At 45.1% G+C, this 13,883-nt stretch overlaps 1 protein-coding gene across 1 annotated transcript in view; it reads left to right on the top strand.

The window, feature by feature from the left end:
• adarb2 (adenosine deaminase RNA specific B2 (inactive)) overlaps positions 1-13,883 on the top strand; it is a 193,621-nt gene that overhangs the window by 151,112 nt on the left and 28,626 nt on the right. The window lies entirely within an intron of this gene.

Genomic DNA, 13,883 nt, shown 5'->3' with positions numbered 1-13,883 from the left:
CACTGGCTCTGCTCTGATTGGATGCAGGGCGCACTTTTTCTCTGTTCTGATTGGTGGCAGATCACAGTGGTGCTCTGCCCTGATTGGTTGTAGGTCCTAGTGTCTCTCTCTCGCAGAGTTTAGCATTCAGGAAGACCTGCCTGCCTGGACACAGTCCTCATATTTCAGCCAGACAGACCCTGTGTATACCTAATAGTTGCAGTCGGACTGCACTGCTTGGGCTGTCCTGTTCATTATGGATGTACTGCCCTGTTCATGATATTCCACAGGGCAATGAGGTCCATGACAGGGTCATGTATGTAATGCATATTTTTACATGACATTTACACTCTTTTTCCGTTTACGACATAGGCATGTTTTGGCTCATATCCACACTGAATGTTTTAAGTATTTGTGTTTGGCATGATGGGAAAAACTACTTGTATGGTGCTTAAGTCATATTTACATTCTCCAATACTGGATTAGCTTTTTCGGTCTTTGCCAAAATAGAGGAATGCAGCACATGATCTTAGCAAAGATTCACTCGCATACAATTTAGCACAAATGTAGTGCCGTTATCACCTTTCTGTGCATGGAATCGCATGCATTACGGTTCAATTTCCTAGTCCAGTCAATCACGTCACGCTTTCTGAAACAGACCCGAGCTAGCTACCAGTTAATAGGAATTGTACTGTCACTGTCATTGAGGCTTGTCTCCTCCTGTGACCTTTTGATTTCACCAGTTTCTGAGGCACAGGAAGTGTTGAACTGTGCATACGGATGACATCGTCAGGACAGTTGGCTAACCATGACTCATAGCCTAATGTCTGATTCTGATTCTGACACTGACACATTAAGTCCTTTGCTTGCAGTGGGGTTTCAGTTGATGGTGGAGTGCGTCCCAAATGCCACCCTATTCCCTAAATGGGCTCTGGTCAAAAAGTAGTGCACTATATAGTGAATAGGGTGATATTTGAAACTCAACCTATGTCTTGGGACATTTTGTGCTTCATCATATCAACTCAGAAGCAGTCGGTCACAACTCCGGCAGATGTCCTCTGTCTGAGCTTTGGCACGGTGATATTTGGGCAGACCAGTCAATGATGGGATTTGATCTCATCTCTGAGCATTTTCATTCGCTTCGGATCTTGAATGATCATCGTCTGCTTTAGTCGATGGCATATATCGATAGTATGTTTTCCTCTCTCGGCTCTTTCTGTCTGTGAAAATAAAGCTTTTCTACTCTTACATTGGTATAAAAAAAAACACAACAGAGTTTTAACCGAAGTCTTGAAAGAGTTAAGTTAGATACATTACAGGAACTGGTCTTGAGGTATTCTCCTCACAAGAAACTCCTGAAGTTATCACCAAGTCAGCCACAGCTCTTAGGAGTACCTTACTGCCTTGACACCTAGTTCATTCCAACGGACATACACAGAAAATCCATTTCAACCTCCCTGTTCTGTTCTAACCCAGGTGATTCTTATAGCCACTCCTGTGTTCACTTCTGTGCCCTGTCGGCATCTACGATGAACTACCTAGCTGCTGCCCTAATGGAGAAACCCAGTAGTGTATGTAAGCACCGGCACATTAGAATGAATGAGTAATGATGATGTGGTTCTGTATGTCGTCAAGGGAAGGGAGAGACTGTTGAGACTCCGTCAACAGTTTAGCCCCCTCTTGTGGAATCACGTGAACTTTCCAAATCGGTTAACCTACAACTATCATGATTACAGCTAGATGGAGATTTGGAGAGTGAAATGAAATAGTGATTTTAGTTCTATGATTGTTTGTGCATATCATCAACTGAAGTGTTCATTTGCAACAGAAGCAGCCATTTTTATCCACTTGTTTTAATTACTGTGAAGGAGAATGAAGATAGACACTGTGTGCCGTGAGCCTCCTCTCCTTCTAAACTTAACCGCGTGTTCCCACCACACACAGACACACACACTGCTCTCCCAACCACGCACAACCCCTTACCTGCATGTTAAACGTCTCACACACTTAGGTGCTTTGAAAAGAGAGAAATATAGCTTTTATAAGATGAGGTTTGAAAATGAACGGCAGTTGTTGTTGCCACTCTCGGTTGTCTTGTCAAGATGTGAAACGGACAGATTAGTGAGTAGAGACACACACACACACACACACAGATGAGGAAAGAGGGATGGTTCTCCTTCTCTCCTCTTTCTGCTATCCATCCTGCGACTCACAACCACAACAACAAAAAGTGGACAAATATCAGCCTCAAATGAGCAGCTGATGAAGCAACGATGCTGTTGTTGCTGTTTATAATAATGTCCACCACGTGTTTTGGATAGAATGGGGTCATGGATTGACACAGTACTGCAGTCTGGTAGTAGCTGTCTGACATGCATCAACAGGGGAGAAGGGAGAGGATGATTCAATATAGTATGACGGATCCCTTGATAATTAGACAGTTCTTCTGCCAGATTGGAAACACCCATCACCTGGTGTTTATCTCTGTCTGTCTCTCTACACACAGTGTCTCTGTCTTTCTACACACAGTCTTTCTGTCTCTCTACACACAGTGTCTCTGTCTCTACACACAGTCTCTCTGTCTCTACACACAGTGTCTCTGTCTCTCTACACACAGTCTCTCTGTCTCTACACACAGTGTCTCTGTCTCTCTACACACAGTGTCTCTGTCTCTCTACACACAGTCTTTCTGTCTCTCTACACACAGTGTCTCTGTCTCTACACACAGTCTTTCTGTCTCTACACACAGTGTCTCTGTCTCTCTACACACAGTCTCTCTGTCTCTACACACAGTGTCTCTGTCTCTCTACACACAGTGTCTCTGTCTCTCTACACACAGTCTCTCTGTCTCTACACACAGTGTCTGTCTCTCTACACACAGTGTCTCTGTCTCTCTACTCACAGTATCTTTGTCTCTACACAGTGTCTCTGTCTCTCTACACACAGTCTCTGTGTCTCTCTACACACAGTGTCTCTGTCTCTCTACACACAGTCTCTGTGTCTCTCTACACACAGTGTCTCTGTCTCTCTACACACAGTCTCTCTGTCTCTCTACACACAGTCTCTTTGTCACTCTACACACAGTATCTCTGTCTCTCTACACACAGTGTCTCTGTCTCTCTACACAGTCTCTCTGTCTCTCTACACACAGTCTCTCTGTCTCTCTACACACAGTCTCTCTGTCTCTCTACACACAATGTCTCTGTCTCTCTACTCACAGTCTCTCTGTCTCTACACACAGGCACTTCTGAGAGTAGTGTGTGTGTGTGTGTGTGTGTGTGTGTGTGTGTGTGTGTGTGTGTGTGTGTGTGTGTGTGTGTGTGTGTGTGTGTGTGTATGTGTGCATGCTTGTGAGAGAGAGAGAGAAAGAAAGAGACAAAAGAAGAAAAAAGAAAGTGAGAGAGAGAGAGAGAGAGAAAGAGATATATAGAGAGAACACTATTAGCAGTGTGTTGTGTTCATAATATCCAGCATAATGCTTACTCTGCACACTGCACGTGATGGATTTTGTATAATGTTAAGAGAGCAGGGGCCACAGCCAGACTTATTTCTGTCACACTGAAAAGGGCATTCTTATACAGAAATGTGCATTTATTTCAACGTGGTGTGAAGTGCATATAGTATTAGATGGCTGCACATACACTAATGTGGACACTGGCAGACAGACACACACACACACACACACACACACACACAAGCACATTGGACAACCCATTAGAACAAGACAAGTTACCTGTGCTAGCCCTTTTCTTTACCAATCTCAGACATGTCATTCTCTCCATCCAACACACTGCACCATTGACATTTTCCCTTGATACCTTGTTGACTGCTTAGGAATGAAAAAAGAACACCTTAAGCTATAAATCAAATGTCAGGTGTTGCAGTGTAGTGGAACCATATCAATATTCCATGATATATGACCAGCCAGGGGACTTTATACAGGGCCGGACCCATAGACATGACATTGGGGGACACACTCGTTTCACGGCATTTCGCCCGGTGGCGGTGCTATACATCATGGTGGGAGTTGGTTTCAAAGTGCAAGGACTGTCCGATTCCCGTCCACGTTCAACCGAGAAGCATTCGCCTGGTACCTCATTCATAACTTCTTCACCGACATCACTAAACTTTATAGTTTACAATTGCACTCAATACATTGTTTTGCTTTATTTGAAGTAACCATAGCAAGCTACCAAGGGGCTAGACCAATTTCCCCAAAAGTTCATGATGTGTAACGTTAAGTTTTGCTTGCTGGCCAACTAACAACGTCAATGCCGCTATCAAGCCAATCTACTTTTACCCGAATGAAGTATACGAAACTGTTCATGACTAGATTTGATCTAATTTCACTTATTTTATTTTATCTCTACGTGGAATAGTACACTTTATATACAAAAGTATGTGGACAACCCTTCAAATGATTCAACTGTTTCAGCCAAACCCGTCGCTGACAGGTGTATAAAATCGAGTACACCGCCATGCAATCTCCATAGACAGACATTGGCAGTAAAATAGCCTCACTGAAGAGCTCAGAGACTTTCCACGTGGCACCGTCATATGATGCCACCTTTCCAACAAGTCAGTTTGTCAAATTTCTGCCCTGCTAGAGCTGTGAGTGCTGTTATTGTGAAGTGGAAATGTCTAGGAGCATCAACGGCTCAGCCGCGAAGTGGTAGGCCACACAAGCTCACAGAACGGGACCGCCAGGTGCTGCAGAGCGTTAAAATAGTCTGTCCTCGGTTGCAACACTCACTACCGAGTTCTCAACTGCCTCTGGAAGCAACATCAGCACAAGAACTGTTTGTTGGAAGCTTCATGAAATGGGTTTCCATAGCCGAGCAGCCGCACGCACACAAGCCTAAGATCACCATGAGTTATGCCAAACGTCGGCTAGAGTGGTGTAAAGCTCACGTTCTCTGGAGTGATTAATCACACTTCACCATCTGGCAGTCCGACGGACTAATCTGAGTTTGGCAGAAGCCAGGAGAACGCTACCTGCCTAAAGTTTGGTGGAAGACGAATAATGGTCTGGAGCAGTTTTTCATGGTTCGGGCTAGGCCCGTTAGTTCCAGTGAATGGAAATCTTAACTCTACAATGACATTCTAGACGATTCTGTGATTCCAACTTTGTGGCAACAGTTTGGGGAAGGCCCCTTTATGTTTCAGCATGACAATGCCCCCGCGCACAAATCAAGATTCATACAGAAATGGTTTGTCAAGATCGGTGTGGAAGAACTTGACTGGCCTGCACAGAGCCCTGACCTCAACCCATCGAACACCTTTGGGATGAATTGGAACACTGACTGCAAAGCCAGGCCTAATCGCCCAACATCAGTGCCCAACCTCACGAATGCTCTTGTGGCTGAATGGAAGCAAGTGTTCCAACATCTAGTGGAAAGCCTTCTCAGAAGAGTGGAGATTGTTATAGCAGCAAAGCTGGGGACCAACGTCATGTAAGATGTTAGAAGAGCAGGTTTCCACATACTTTTGGTCATTTAGTGAAGCAATCTATGAACGTGTATAATGTGGTATGAGTTTTACAGTAGACTAGGCTACATAAGCTTTTGCGTATCTCTCTCTCTCTCTATGTCTCTTTCTCTCTCCTCTCTCTCAATCGCTCTGTCTCTCTTTCTCTCCTCTCTCTCTCTCTCTCTCTCTCTCTCTGTCTCTCTCTCTCTTTTTCTCTCCCAATGTGCTAACTTTTTTTTCTTCCCCAAAATGATTTGGTATCAGCATTGCTGGCTTCATTGAAAACTGTTAATCTGGTGGATTTTGGATGTCCTTATTTATTTGTTAGTGGTCCTATAGCAGGGCTCTCCAACCCTCTTCCTGGAGAGCTACCGTCCTGTACGTTTTCACTCCAGCCCTAATCTAGCACACCTGACGCTAGTAATTCGCTGGTTGATCAAATGAATCAGGTTAGTTACAACTGGGGTTGAAGCGAAAACCGACAGGAGGGTAGCTCTCCAGGAACAGGGTTGGAGAGCCCTGGCCGATACAGTACACGAGGCCAACATTACCATATTGTCCTGGATCCATACTTCCACAAGATGACTTTACATGAATGATATCTCTCAGGTTTAAACAATGTGAAATTGAAATACAAAATCATGTATTTAGCTGAGAAAGAGAAAGAGAAAACAGAATGTGAATTCGGCTATGCCAGTTGTCTTTGTGTCCTTGATGAAACAGAAGTACACCCATAACTGTAGTTGCTGTAGCTATAGCCAACCAGTACTCTGGCTTAGCGGTGTGTTGAATCGATTCCACGATCGGGACTTGAGCGAGTGTTCGTCTCGTTCTCAACGGGGTGTGCAACCTCAAATCTATGCCCACCGCGACGTATAGCACCGCCCCGCCGGGCGGAATGGCGTGAAGAGAGTGTCATATCATTGACCATGCTGCCTAGTCACTCACCCAACCAGTCACGAGCAGTCACAAGCAGTCACAAGCAGTCACAAGTAGACACAAGCAGTCACAAGTAGTCACAAGCAGTCACAAGCAGTCACAAGTAGACACAAGCAGTCACAAGTAGTCACAAGCAGTCACAAGTAGACACAAGCAGTCACAAGCAGAGGGGCCACAATCTCCCTTTGATGCTGTGCTAAAATGGCTTCTGTTTTCTAACCATACTTTTTCTGGCTCAACAACCCACTGAAAACATGCGTTTGAAAACATTGCTTTCCCATATGCACATGAATGTGCCAGAGACTGTTTTGCTACAGTGCACTGTAACAGCCAGGCACCACAAAACCAACACAAAAAAAACATCAGTTGTGTTTCCGTCCTGCGTTCCCCCTCCTTAATCTCGGAGCCATGTGCGGCTCGGTGTTTGGCAACAGACGTTACAGATCTGTTCAAAGACCGGCGTCGTGGGGACGAGGTTTGAAGTCTGCTGATTGCCTGGGTCAACCCCAGAAACAGGCGCTGTCTTGATATCTTCAAGAACGGCAGAGATGACGGTCAATAAATCGTCCCTTCAGAGGATGGCATCGCAGCACTTCACAGGACACGTTTCAATGGTTCCCTGCCTTTCAACACATGAAAGGAGATGCTGGATCCTACCGGGCGGAAAGATCGTGAAGCTGTGGGCATATAGTACTGCAAAATACAAGTACAATTATTCAGTGTTATTTCTCCATATTTCCCTACCCTTCTCTGATGAAAATGAAATTACTCATGTTGGTACAATTTGTCGACATCATTTCACCGTTAACTTAAAGTAAAGTATTGTCAATTATCATCTCATTAAGTATATTCAACAATCATGTTTTCTAGCTAAATGTATCTTAAAACTGTGTTGCATTTTGATACCTTTTTTTGTAACAGTTTTGTCTCCTCTCCCACCTGGTGTGTTTAACCCACCTCCACTTTGTGAATGATTTTCACACACAGAGGTAACTGCCAAAATAAAGGAAACACTTGAGCAAATGAGGGATACAATTACAAAGCATATTGAAAGTAGGTTTGTCCAAACAGGTGTGGTTCCTGAGTTAATAAAGCAACTAACATCCTCTCATGTTTAGGGTGATGTATAAAAATGCCCAGTTGTCTGTTATTTTGGCTACCATGTCTAGAAGAAGAGATCTCAGTGACTTTGAAAGAGGAGCATAGGGGGTTTAAAATGTGTGTGTTTGTGTCTCAGTCACCAGATCTCAACCCAATTGAACACTTATTTGAGATTCTGGAGCGGCGCCTAAGACAGCGTTTTCCACCGTCAACAAAAACCCACATTTTGGCATTTCTCGTGGAAGAATGGGGCCACATCCCTCCAATAGAGTTCCAGAAACTTGTAGAATCTATGCCAAGGTGTATTGAATCTGTTCTGGCTCGTGGTGCCCCAACACTCTATTAAGGCACTTTATGTTGGTGTTTCCTTTATTTTAGCAGTTACCTGTATGCAGTATAGCGAGGCAGGTCATTAATGTTAGTCATAAACATCCTCACATCCTTCTCTCTCTATCTCCTTGTCTCTCTTTCTCTCTCCACTACCCTTCTCTCTCTCTCTCTCTCTCCCTCCCTCCCCCTCCTCCACGTGGCCCTCCTGAATCATGGCCAGATTAATGAGCAACGTGTGAAAGGCCCTCACGGCCACTGGAGTGGCATCCCTCCTTTTAGTCTCAACTAGAGACTCGTTAAAAGCCCATCACTGGCCCTCTCACTTCCTCTCTCTCTGTCTCTCATTCCTCTCTCTCTCTTTCTCCCTTTTCTCTCTCCATCTCTCACCCTTTCTCCCACCCACCCCCCCCTCCCTCTCTATTGATTCCATCTGTCGCTCTTTCTCTCTATCCCTCTCTCTCTTTCTCCTCCTCCCTCCCTCTGTCTTCCTCCCTTTATCTCTCCCTCCCTCTCCCCCTCCCTCCCTCTCTCTTGGGGGTCGGTCATGTTATCCTTTTGAAGGAGCCACTCTCCCTGGCCTTTGATGCATAATGCATAAAGCCACTGATGTGTGTTTTACACCGTCTCTGACATTATTAATTCGTCTCAGCCATATCTCTCTTTTTTTATCTAGAGTGATCTGTACTATGGCTGTTAACATACCATCTCTGTATGTCAAATCTCTCCCTATTCCCTATAGTGCACTAAAAGTACTTGGCTCTGGTCAAAAGTAGTGCACTATATAGGGAATAGGGTGTGATTTAAGATAGGCCCTAAGGTAAAACTCTGTTAAACCAGGTCAGGATTGTTCTTGTCGTCGCCAGGTTACATCAAACAGTGGCTATGTCCCAACAGGCACCCTACCCTAGTCACTATTTAGTGGACTACTTTTGTTTTTATCAGGGCCCATAGAGTATAGGGAATATGATGCCATTTGGGATGCACACACTGTCCCAGATGAAGTTGATCCCGATAGCAGCTTTGTTGTCTTAGTTTATGGATTTGTTGGGATCTGTATGTTCAGATGGACCCAGTTCTGGGTAGATATGAGGTTTAGTCAGAACCTGACCCCCATCCAACATCTGTTTATCAGAAGGTCAATACAGGCACTGGGTCATGCCATCTGGATTAGCTTTCTTTGTTGAGCCCACACAATGTTGTGTTGCGTTCAACACCACCATTAAACAGCCGTGAAACTAACGTCTTCCTCCATCCAATGAATTCATTCAAATATTTTGGTAAAGTTATTACCCATCCCTAACAGACTAATGTAGTATATCATGTATTTGCTAGTATTTGTTTGTTCTACAAAGATATGCTCTGAACCTAGGCTTTAACTGGGGAGTTGTGTCCCAAAAGGCACTCTATTCCCTATTTAGTGCACTACTTTTCACAAAGTAGTGCACTATGGAATAGGTTGCCGTTTCAGACTGTCTAGGACTGTCTTCCTATTGCTGGTTGTGATCTGAGTGTCAGGTGACATTAACGGTCATAATTATCTCTGATGCGAAGTCCCTCCCAGGGCTGTCCTGTCAGTCAGGAAACTGTGCTATCAGCACATCTCGCCAAACACGTCAAGAGAAACATAACGAAATGCCACCCCCTGTCTTTGTCTTTTTACAGAAGGCAGGCAACGCCAGCGAGACACCTTCTGACATGATCACCTGAACACACACACACACACTCTTCACCTGCCTTGCCTGTCTGCTCGCAGTATATCTCTCTGTTGCTCTGAGAGAGTATGTACCCGATGCAGGGCTGCACTTAAACTTTCATCTTTATTCCATCTGACATCATTCATTCATCCTTATGGAGCTGGTTGATTTGAATGGGTGGTTGTGTCTGTTATATACCCATGTGGGTCACATCCTAATGGGTCAGCTTGATCTGGCTCTGCCCTGGCTCTGGCTCTAACCCCAATGTGGTTACGAGTTTATCTTTCTAGATCGGCCATTTACAGAAAACAATGTGAAGTCACCACGTGGGTTCGCCAGGTGCATTGTCGGCGGCAACCTCTCGGCGGTGTCGCAGCCTAGCTCTTCCCCCATCCATGGAAACAAGGACAGGACCAGAAGCAGAGAAAATGCCCTTACTCTCCTCCCTCCATCCTTTTTTTACCCCCCCTTCCATCACTCTTTTCTTTCTGCTCTACATCAAGCATGTGGTTGATAGGAAAAAGCTTTTTTCCTAATGATTGTGGCTCAGCCTGGCCGATCTGACTGACAGCACCCTGCTGATGATGCTAAAAGCATGGTGGGGTAGAAATCTGTTCCGCAGGCTGCATGGCCATCTGGACATGATACTAGGAAAGGTTGGACATGGTTTGAGGCAACACGGCAGCAGTGCACGGCTCGCAAATCTGTACACAGTTCATCTTCCAGCCAGTCCTCTTGTCACACGACGGTGTCTGTTGTGGCAAAACAAAAGCAAACCAACAGGACGAGGGATGAAAGGAGAGAAATGTTTGTGTGTTGGGTGTCTGTGATGGAGCTTTGAGAGAGAGAGAGAGACAGAGAGAGACAGAGAGAGACAGAGACAGAGAGAGAGAGAGAGAGAGACACATAGAGAGAGAGAGACTAATGGTACAGGTTACAGAGTACAAACAAGAGAAGAATCTGTCTCGCTGCGGGTGCCTGGCACTTTGAGAATATAAAAAGCCCCCGAGGCAAGGTTTCACACGTTGAATGGATATCGCCTTTCAAAAGCCTCGCACTCGGCGGCAGAGGCGAGGGAGGGATGATATAGAGGCAGCAGGAAGACACTATTAAAACTTGGAGAATGAATTGTTAAATACCTCTATAAAGAAATATAAAACATGGCCCCATTTTTATGCAGCCATCGCTGCTCTGGTGGCACCTGATAAGCCACAGCGACAGCATGGGGTGAAAGAAATGGCCTCCACTCGTGCAGACATATGATTGGATTTTCTTGAACTGGAGATTGCAATGCTCTCGGCCGTCATGGATGTGCTGCTGGTAACGCATGCTAGTGCCCCCCACACACAATGACCGGCGTTAATTGCAATAGTATTAGCGTCTACCATCTCTGCAGTTTCCCAGAGTCCTTTTACATGTTTAGGATAGGGAATTCCCTGCTTATGAATTTGACTTTAAATACTACAGAGGTAGGTTATTTTAGAGGTGGGCCCATTCAATTTGGTGTGGATCGGGTTTTTAGGAATAAACACATTAAATCAATTTCAACGTATTAGACTTTTACTTTGAAATTGATGGAACTACAGTAACGTTGTCAAATATAATGTAATATAACGTAGCCATGGTAACAGAATTACCTCCCAAAGCCACTTACAGTACATGAAATAGAGGAAAACCTCACTGTGGGAAGGTGATGAGAGAGGGGTCTTATCCTCAGTTGACACCTGGAGCATGGTTATCAGCTAGCAGTATTGAGACATCCTGCTTAGTATTAACCTACAATATTTTCCTCCATAGTAGATTATCCAGTGTGTTTTAGTTCTCCCCATCAGCCCCACGGGCCCCCGGAGAGGGGAAAGTGTGTGTGTGTGTGTCCCCCCCCCCCCCAAATGACACCCTATTCCCTATATCATGCTCTACCTTTGACCAGAGCCCTATGAAGTTTGGTCAAAAGTAGGGCACTATATAGGGAATAGGGAGCCATTTAGGACGCAGGTAACGACTTCTGGGTAGACTTCTGGGTCAGGGCTCAGTGTATGTCCCCGTTGACATTTGTGTTGCTGGCACAATATTGACTTATGAGGGAGGCGGAGACGGCAGGAGAATTGGCAATGACATTCTACATTACCTTGGAGACAAATGTGAAACTGTAAGCGGGGTTAGTCAGTAGAGCTTTTAGCAGGACATTTTGAATGCTAGTTATGTTTTACGTCCTTCTGGTTCATGTTTTCATTCTGGATTTCTGCTAATATGTAAAGAAAATGTAACAGCTGCTTCATATTTTATGGAACCTTGTTAGTTTCAAATCATTTTTGTACACATTACTGTTTAGTGTCCCTATTCATTTGCAGTGACACTTTCGCACATGAAGGTTGATCAGATATAATCATAGTCATATACCAATAGGGACTCAAACATATTTGCCCCTTAACCTACGTTTCACCTCTCAGTCTGTATATCCACGATTCTCAGTCTATGTTTCCATGAACAGTCAGTCAAGTCAGTCCCCTCCTCATCTCTGTGTGTTTATAATGCGGCACATTTTTTCTCTCTCTCTGTCTCTCTCTCTCTCTCTCTCTCTCTCTCCTTCTCTCTCTCTCTTTCCTCTCTCTCCTTCTCTTTCTCTCTCTCTCTCCTTCTCTCTCTCTCTCTCTCTCTCTCTTTCTCTCAGAGTAGCCTCCGAGTCTTTACAACTGTCACAGCCAATCTCTCTGACAGCTTTCCCTGTCTGCCTTGGCCCGACGGTACTGCGGTGTGTTTAGGCACTACAGTGCTGCTCTGTGATTGTCATAAACATTTTGTCCCCTCCTCCGATATCTCAAATGGACTCCATCAACTGCCAGAGTCCCTCTGAATCAAACAGAACAACATTTCCCTTTGCCTCCAATGTCCTGAATACCAAATGACGTGGAAAATGTCACCTAGTTGTCATTCAAACTTTATTTTTCAGCACCTGAGGCTAGTGTAATGTTGCATTGAATGGCCTCTATTGAAACTTTGCGACATGCTCTACGCCTTGTTGCCATTTCCCTATATGAACAAGCTTGTACAGCTATTAGATGGTGTTTGCTGGCTTTCTCCACCAAATATGTGTGACATTTTAAACGGTGAGAAGTAGCTAGGGTCTAGCTGATAGAGTTATTAACCTTGTTGTGCATCCAGGGGGGAGAGGAGTCAGTTGGGAGGTGGCCCTCCTTTCCTCTCCTCCTCCTCCCCTCATCTGGGTGCACATTACTGTCTAGCAAGCTTCTTGGCCCTGTTATTCTGCAACATTACCCCCATAAGGGTGGCAGTGGTGGGTGGCAGTGGCACCAAGCTACCATGAGAGAGATGGAGGGGGAGAGAGCACGTCATTTCCTCAACATTGCTGTACGTGAGAGAAAGTCATGGCACGTAACGTCTCACCTCAAGATCAGATCAGACGTCCACGGATCTGTGGAGGAGAGGCGGGGGAGAGGAGAGGAGAAGAGGAAGAGGGGGGAGGAGGAGAAAGCAGGGCATGATGCCAGAGAACATTGCACCTTGGCTCTGAGGGCCAGTAACACCTGCCAGTTCCCTTTAACCCACATAATGTCATGAATGAAATACTTAAAAGTTTCAAAGGACTTGACAGAGTTAAATTGTGACCAATCGAGACGCAAGAACCCAATTCTGCCACAACCAACAACAGTATTCTTACAGTTGGTTAGATCTCACTACGAGAAAAGAGGGACAGCGCTTGTGCTTGTTTTCAGGGATTTTAACCCTGAAGCCACTCAGATACACATTATCATTCTAATCTATGACTAGGAGCTTGACAACTGTTTTTAACGTTGTCACATTGCCAGAACATAAATCTATGTTTGGTTGAAGTTCTCAGTGTGACAACAAGTCATAATGCTGTACAGAGGTGAAGAGCAGCATAGCATAGCATCATGCCACCACAGTTATCTCCCTGTTTCTCCCTGAAGATGACAGTATCTCACACTTTGACACCTCCCAGTTGCCTGGTGTCTTGAACGGGCAGAAGCACTTTACTTTTCACCATTACAATCCAACCAAATGACTCACACACAGTGTAATTGTAGTCCTCTTATAGTGATAGATCAGAGCGGTATGTTTCTCACCATTCTATATCCTAAGTATGCCCAGAGGCATCATGGGAGATCCCAGCTCTCCCCCAGGGCATGCTGGTCCTTACTACCCAGGTTGTTGGTGGCGGTGCGTTGGTGACAGTGTAGCACCACCACCAGCCGCCTTACAGCTTCCCCTGAGAACGCCACAAGCTGTGAACGCCCTTGTCACCATTACCTCTTCCATGTGTGAGAGGAGTGTTTCACGGCCAGGGCCCAGCGACGAGGCTATAAAGAGAAATATGCTCCCTAATCGTTT

This window comes from Oncorhynchus mykiss, chromosome 11, assembly GCF_013265735.2.
Source record: "Oncorhynchus mykiss isolate Arlee chromosome 11, USDA_OmykA_1.1, whole genome shotgun sequence".
Classification (NCBI taxonomy): domain Eukaryota; kingdom Metazoa; phylum Chordata; class Actinopteri; order Salmoniformes; family Salmonidae; genus Oncorhynchus; species Oncorhynchus mykiss.
This window is presented reverse-complemented; position numbering and strand designations above follow the sequence as displayed.